General features: G+C 52.8%; 1 long non-coding RNA gene across 1 annotated transcript; it reads left to right on the top strand.

Moving 5' to 3' along the window:
* Positions 1-1,720: 1,720 nt before the first annotated feature.
* On the top strand, positions 1,721-5,165 carry LOC128790908 (uncharacterized). Its single transcript, XR_008431898.1, has 4 exons — positions 1,721-2,041; positions 3,636-3,777; positions 3,854-4,080; positions 4,960-5,165. It is a non-coding gene; the product is annotated as an uncharacterized LOC128790908 (long non-coding RNA).
* The last annotated feature ends 1,161 nt before the right edge of the window (positions 5,166-6,326 follow it).

The raw sequence follows: 6,326 nt of genomic DNA, 5'->3' as shown, positions 1-6,326 counted from the left end.
AAACTCCTCCAGGTCAGAAGGTTCCTGAATCCTGTTCAGAACTATCAGGAATCTGATTAGGACCAAGTGAAAATGCAATTCGAGCATCACTACGTAAGGGAGCTGAAGTGTTTTATCTGCACAGGTGTTAATTCCATTTTTATTGCATATGTTCATTTGGAAAGGATTAATTTAAGTACCTGTTTCCTCCCCAATGCATGTCCTTGTAGCTTTTTCTACAGGAATAAGTCCACTGATTTTTCTTTAGTGAACTGCAGATGTCTGGAGCATTTTCCTAATGACCCCTGGAGTGTTCTGCCCATGAGAGTCAAGCATTAGTGATTCCTAAATCTGCAAAGAGTATTAGTGCACACACAACTGTGTGACTCTGTGCTGGGTGCAGAGGCTTTAGTCCCCTGCAAGACTGTTGCCAAAGATTTTATGATGTTGTTCGGGCCATGGATGAAGTGTTAGTGGCCTTGTTTTTCCTTCTTTGACTGGTGTATCTATGTTTTTTTGGGTTGTTTGGTTGGGTTTTTTTTTTTTTTTTCCCTTCGTGGTTTCTTTATCTGGTGTCTGGACCTAAAAATCCACCAAATGATCATCACCGTAATATGAGTGTTTAGGGTGTTAAATACAGACATTTGGAAGGTGGGAGGTTTTGCTCTGTGGGGTTTTGGAGAGGGTGGAGAAGTATTTGGGGGCTTGGGAAGGAAGAGGAGAAATTTTTTGATCTCTTGTAACGACCGCCTGCGACACTGAGCTCTTTGTGTTTGCACGGCCCTTGTCCAATAGCTCAGCTGCATCCTGGGTCTCAGCACATGAAGGAAAAAGGGTTCAAGGTGTCCAGCAGCACCCCAGAACTGCTGGTGAAAGCCTGTGTGGTCACTTTTCCCTTTAAACACTCGGATTGTACAGTACGGGGTTTGCTGGGATTGCTCAGACTCTTGCCCCATGAGCTTCTAAGCCACCCCTAAAGAGCATTTGTCACCTGCTCTAAGCCACCCCTAAAGAGCATTTGTCACCTGCTCTAAGCCACCCCTAAAGAGCATTTGTCACCTGTCCCCCAGCCTTTGTCACGCCATGGTCCCCTCCCACAGCCTCTGCATCCATAAAATCCAGCATGGTGCTGCTGGAGCCTGGGATAGGCAGGAAAGCAGTGGGAGCACCAGCAGGTGTTCTTCAAAGACATGGAGGGATTTCTGGGTTAAACAGGATTTCAAGTCATGATTTTTCCTTTCCCTCAGCTGCCCCATGAAGTTCCCTTCAGCCTCCCCTCATCGTGTCCCTGCTGGTGGGCTCTGGGTGGTCTTTGCCTGCTGACATGACCCCTGTGTCCCTCTGTCCTTGTGTTAGAAGTGCCTGTCCCTTCTCAGGGTGTGGAGATTGGGCTCAGAGGCCTGGGAGAGCTCAGGGATGACTTTTTGCATCTTTATGTACCCATTTTTCTTGTGCTTGCTGACCAAACACCGCTTCAAACAAGAACTGGTTGGTATTAAGGTGTAACAGCATTTTAACATCGCGCAGCCTTAGCGCTCTGGATTTGTTCTGCGTTCCAAGCACAGAGCAAAGCCTCGGAGCTGAGGCAGGTTGAGGAGGCAGCACCAAAAAAGCCAAGCAGCTGTGCCTGGAGGAGGGGTTGGGGATGCATGTGCACAGCCAGGGCCCGGGAGTTGTGTTTCAGCCTGTGGGTGGTTCATTAGCAAAGGAAACTTTGCCGGAGCGGTGGTTTGGGATCGAAAGCCCTTCTCATTGTCAGCCCCGGCGGCGCTAATGGAGCCTGACAGTTCTGGGAAGCAGGATTTGTGTTTCACGACGTGCCTGACATTCCTCTGCCGTGCAGGTCGGGAGGGGGCTGCCAGCCCCTCCGCCTCCGGGCCGGGAATGTTCTCAGCTGGAAAGGTGCAGCTGGTGGCAGGATCCCAAAGCGCCGTGGCTGGGCAGGCAGGGACAGCGCGGGGTGCCAGCACCTCCCCAGGCCAGGAGGACTCGGGGACAGAGGAGGCTGAAGGAAGGGGACAGTGGGCTGAGCTCAGAGGTCTCCACTGGAACTCAGACGTCTGTGAGTGCTCTGGGGGTGGGAGGCTGTTCCCGAGGGTGGGAATGGCAGAGGTTTCAGGAGTGCAAGGGAAGGGACGGCTGGAGGGCTGAGGTGCGTGACGCGGGATTTGGCTGGAATTTAGGTACAAGAGGGTCCAGCTGGGGTGGTGAGGGACCCTCTGCTCACCTGGGTCCTCACCAGAAACACCAGTGCCCGGTGTCCCCAGTCCAGCTACCCTGATCATCTGAGCTGCTTCCATATCCAGCTGATTTCCTGAGCACCAGGACCTGAGGGAGCGGCTGGAGCTGTGTCGGGGCAGGGCCGGGTGGGGTGTTAGGAAAAGATTCTTCTCCCATCAAGTGGCCGCCGGAGCTCGGGCTAGCTCTGGAAACTCCGGCGCCACGCCAGGAGCAGGGAACTGCCTCGAAACTGCCTGGGGATTTAGCAGAGGCAGAACCTTTAGAGCCATTTGCTCCACGGTGCCAGACACGAGCCACGACAGGGACCAGGCAGGGGAGAGAGGAGGAGGAGGCTCTCCGTCCTGGAAGTTCCACAGAGGAGGGTTTGCGGTGAAAGGAGCAGGACCAAAAGCCCCTGGCTGTATTGTGCAAGGGGGTTTGTAGAGACACGAGTCCGGGTGGATACAAACAGCGAACCAACAGGGAATGCTCAGGGCAGGAGCGAGGGGATCGCACCAAGCGTCTGGGGCCAGTCGGGGCAGGAGGGTGGAGAGGTTGTGCCACACGGGCCAGTGGGGCTTCCAGGAGTAGGGGGATTCCAAAGGAGTGGTGCAGACAGGGATTGGCCCAAGGTTTGAGTGGCAGAGAAGGTTCTGGAATCAAGGGCTGGTTTGCCTTGACAGGCAGGGAAAGAGCTGGAAGGAAGGGCAGGGAATGGCATGAGAGACAGCTTTGAGAGAGGGCAAAACCCAGGGGCAAACCAACTCGGGGAGAACATGGGGGTACAGCAGGAGGAAGCACCTAGCAAGGAATCAATGAAATAAATTCAAACACTCCCAGAGGGTGCTGGGGCCCTGACCAGGCTCCCTCAGGGAATGGGCACAGCCCTGAGGCTGCCAGAGCCCAAGGAGCTCTCGGGGATGCACAAGGTGGGATTGCTGGGCTGTCTGTGCAGGGGTTGGATCAATGATCCTTGGGGGTCCTTTGAACTTCGGACACCCTCAGCCCCAAATTCCTACTCCCCCGGTGCCCTGCAGTGTCCCCAGCAGGGACAGAGCTCACTCTTGTTGTGGCCCTGCTGTGCAATGAACACGTGTGCAGTGCTGTGGAAGCGTTGTGGAAGCTGTGGCCTCAGAGGTGAATACTGAGGCTTTGTGTCGTCCCAGGCTGTGGCTCCAGGCTGTCTGCTGACCTGGGAAAAGAGTTCCACCTCTGCTCCCATCTCATCCTCACCAGCATTGCTGGTTTTGCCTTGAAATCAGGAATTTCTGATGTGTGGAACATCCCATCTCCAACTCAGCTGTGATGTCCCTGAGTCCAGTCCAGGCTTCTCACTTCCTTGAGCCTGGTGCCTGCTCTTGCTGGTGTTGCTCCAACAGTTTTGCTTGAAATATGAAATATTCCAGTGATTTTTTTTTTAATCTTTTTTTCCCCAGAGCACCTTGGATCCATCCACTGGGGAAGCAACCACCACAGACTGATGGCGTAGGAGAGAAAGGCAGGACCGTGGCTGTGTAGAAGTGTTGCAATGATTTTTGGGAATGTGTCCTTCTCCAGCTGGAGAATCCAAAGGGATGGGTTGGTAATAGGACTTCACTTATCTAAAATGGCTGGACTCTGCCTCAGTTGAATTTGTGCTTTTCCCTCCTCCTAGATTTACCCTTGTGAAGGTGAGCCAGTCTAGCACAAGGGATGGATTTGAGATCTGCCAGCCATGGAGTCCCCTTCAGCTCTTGGAGAGCCCCAGGCACCTCCCACAACTCCCTGGAAAACTCCCTGCAACACCAAGACCCATCTCTTCCGTGCCCTGTTTTGTGAAAAAACATGGCAAAATAACATTTCCATTTTCCAGGGAGGAATTTAATTAAAAGGAATTAAGAGGTATGGTTTATAGTTTAATTTAACACGACGAAAAAAGGATTAGCTCCCACCCCCTCCTACCCAAAATCCACGAGCCGATGGCAGCCACAGTAGGGAAACGCTTCCCAGGAGAAAAGGGAGAGGAATTCCCTCCCAGATTTATGACTTGTGAGGCAGAGGTTGCCCGGGTCAGCCTTGTTTTATGCCCTGCTCTGGCTCCCACAGGCTTGGCTTTGTTGTGTGCCCAGGAGTGGGCAGGGAATGGATGGGTTTGGCTGCTTTTTCCAGGTCACTCCTGCTCAGGTGCTGGCTGGGTCACTGAGGCTCCTGGCTGGGTGTGTTCAGGTCTATGGGGAACACGCAAGGTGGGCTTTGCCCTCGCAGCTGTCTTCCCCTTTTGGGCATTTTTTGGCTAGTGAGGAGCGTCAGGCAGAAGGCAATGGGCTCACTCTGCCCCGTGCAGGATCAGGCAGAGAAGGAAAAGGAGAGACTATTAAAATACCTGAAATAACAGATCCAGCCCAAATACAGACACAAACAGAAGGAATTTCCTTTCCTGGGGAAAGACAGCAGATCCTGCATGGCCAGGGCATGACAGGACCTGTCCCCTCCCTGAGGAAGGGGGGGTCCCTTTTCTTACATTCAACTAAAAATGTTTTCTTGCATCCAGGACAAAACTACGGCATCCCACCTCTATCCCACTCTCCTGAACAAACCTCAAAGTTCAGCAGAGAGCTTTGATAACAAACAGGGCACTGAGTGGGTCTAGAAGGAAAGGGATGGGAAGTGGGACAGGAGCTGCCCAGTGTCTCCTCATTCCCTAACCACAGGGATTGCTTCCTGGCCAGCAGCTTTTCCTGTGATTAGCTCGGTGGTGCTTCATCTCTCCTGTGCTTTCAGGTTTTCTCTGCTTTTTGGAACAGCATCTGCTGCTGGAGCCCAAGTGTCGGCTGAGCTTGGGAGGAGCTGGGGATCCACGTCTGGGAAGGAGAAGCTGTTTGGATAAGCAGCAGTTGCTCCAAGCTGGAGGTTCCAAGCTGCTCTGGCTTTAACCTCGGGAGGGAAAAAGGAAGTTTTCCCGTCCAATTCAAATAAATCTCAGCAGAGCTTCCAGTGCACGTTACAGGGCTGGAAACAGGAGTGAACCTGAGCTGGGGCCTGGGTCAGCATCGGGGGCTGGAGGCAGAAGGGGACAGCAACGACCACAAGTGACACTGATGGCCAGAACACAGAGACCTGCGCTTTCATGGCATCCCAGAGGGATTTGGGCTGGAAGGGACCTTAAAGATCATCCCATTCCACCCCCTGCCATGGGCAGGGACACCTTCCACTATCCCAGGCTGCTCCAAGCCCCATCCAGCCTGACCTGGAACACTTCCAGGGATCAGGGGCAACCACAGCTGCTCTGGGCACCCTGTGCCAGCTGCTTTGTCTCCTCACATCCTGCTAAAGGCAGACCAACAGCCCTTAACCGTTTGCACAATGCTGTTTAATTTTCTTTTACTTTCTTTTATTTTAACTGGAGAAGTGGCAGTGAGAAGAGAAAGAACCTGAGTTGCTCCTGTCCATAATACCCAAGTTACTCCCCTGACTATCTGTGCTGGGTTATCCCTGGCTGCCTAGAATTCCAGGTGCCCACCAAAGCTGCTTGATCATTCCCCTCCTCAATCAGACAGGAAAGAAAAATTTAAGGAAAGGCTCAGGGGTTGGGATAAGGGCTGGGAGACATCACTCACCAATCACTGTCATGGGAAAAAGAGATTCCACTTGGGGAAATTAGATTTATTTGTTATCAGTCCCATTAGAGTAGGGCAAGAAATAAACCCAAAACTTAAGAACACCTTCTGCACACCCCTCCCTTCTTCCCAGCCTCAACTTCACTCCTGGTTTTCTCTCCTCCCTTCTAATGGCACAGAGGGACAGGGAATGGGGACTGTGGTCACCTCATCACTCATGGGCTATGCTGCTGCTTCCTCCTCAGGGGAAGACTCCTCACTCTCTTCCCTGCTCCAGTGTGGGTCCCTTTATCCATGGGGTCAGTCCTGCAGGAACTGACCAGTGTGGGTCCCTTTATCCATAGGGTCAGTCCTGTAGGAACTGACCAGTGTGGGTCCCTTTATCCATAGGGTCAGTCCTGCAGGAACTGACCAGTGTGGGTCCCTTTATCCATGGGGTCAGTCCTGTAGGAACTGACCAGTGTGGGTCCCTTTATCCATGGGGTCAGTCCTGCAGGAACTGACCGATGTGGGTCCCTTTATCCATGGGGT

Source organism: Vidua chalybeata, chromosome 7 (assembly GCF_026979565.1).
Source record: "Vidua chalybeata isolate OUT-0048 chromosome 7, bVidCha1 merged haplotype, whole genome shotgun sequence".
In the NCBI taxonomy this organism is placed as follows: Eukaryota; Metazoa; Chordata; class Aves; order Passeriformes; family Viduidae; genus Vidua; species Vidua chalybeata.
This window is presented reverse-complemented; position numbering and strand designations above follow the sequence as displayed.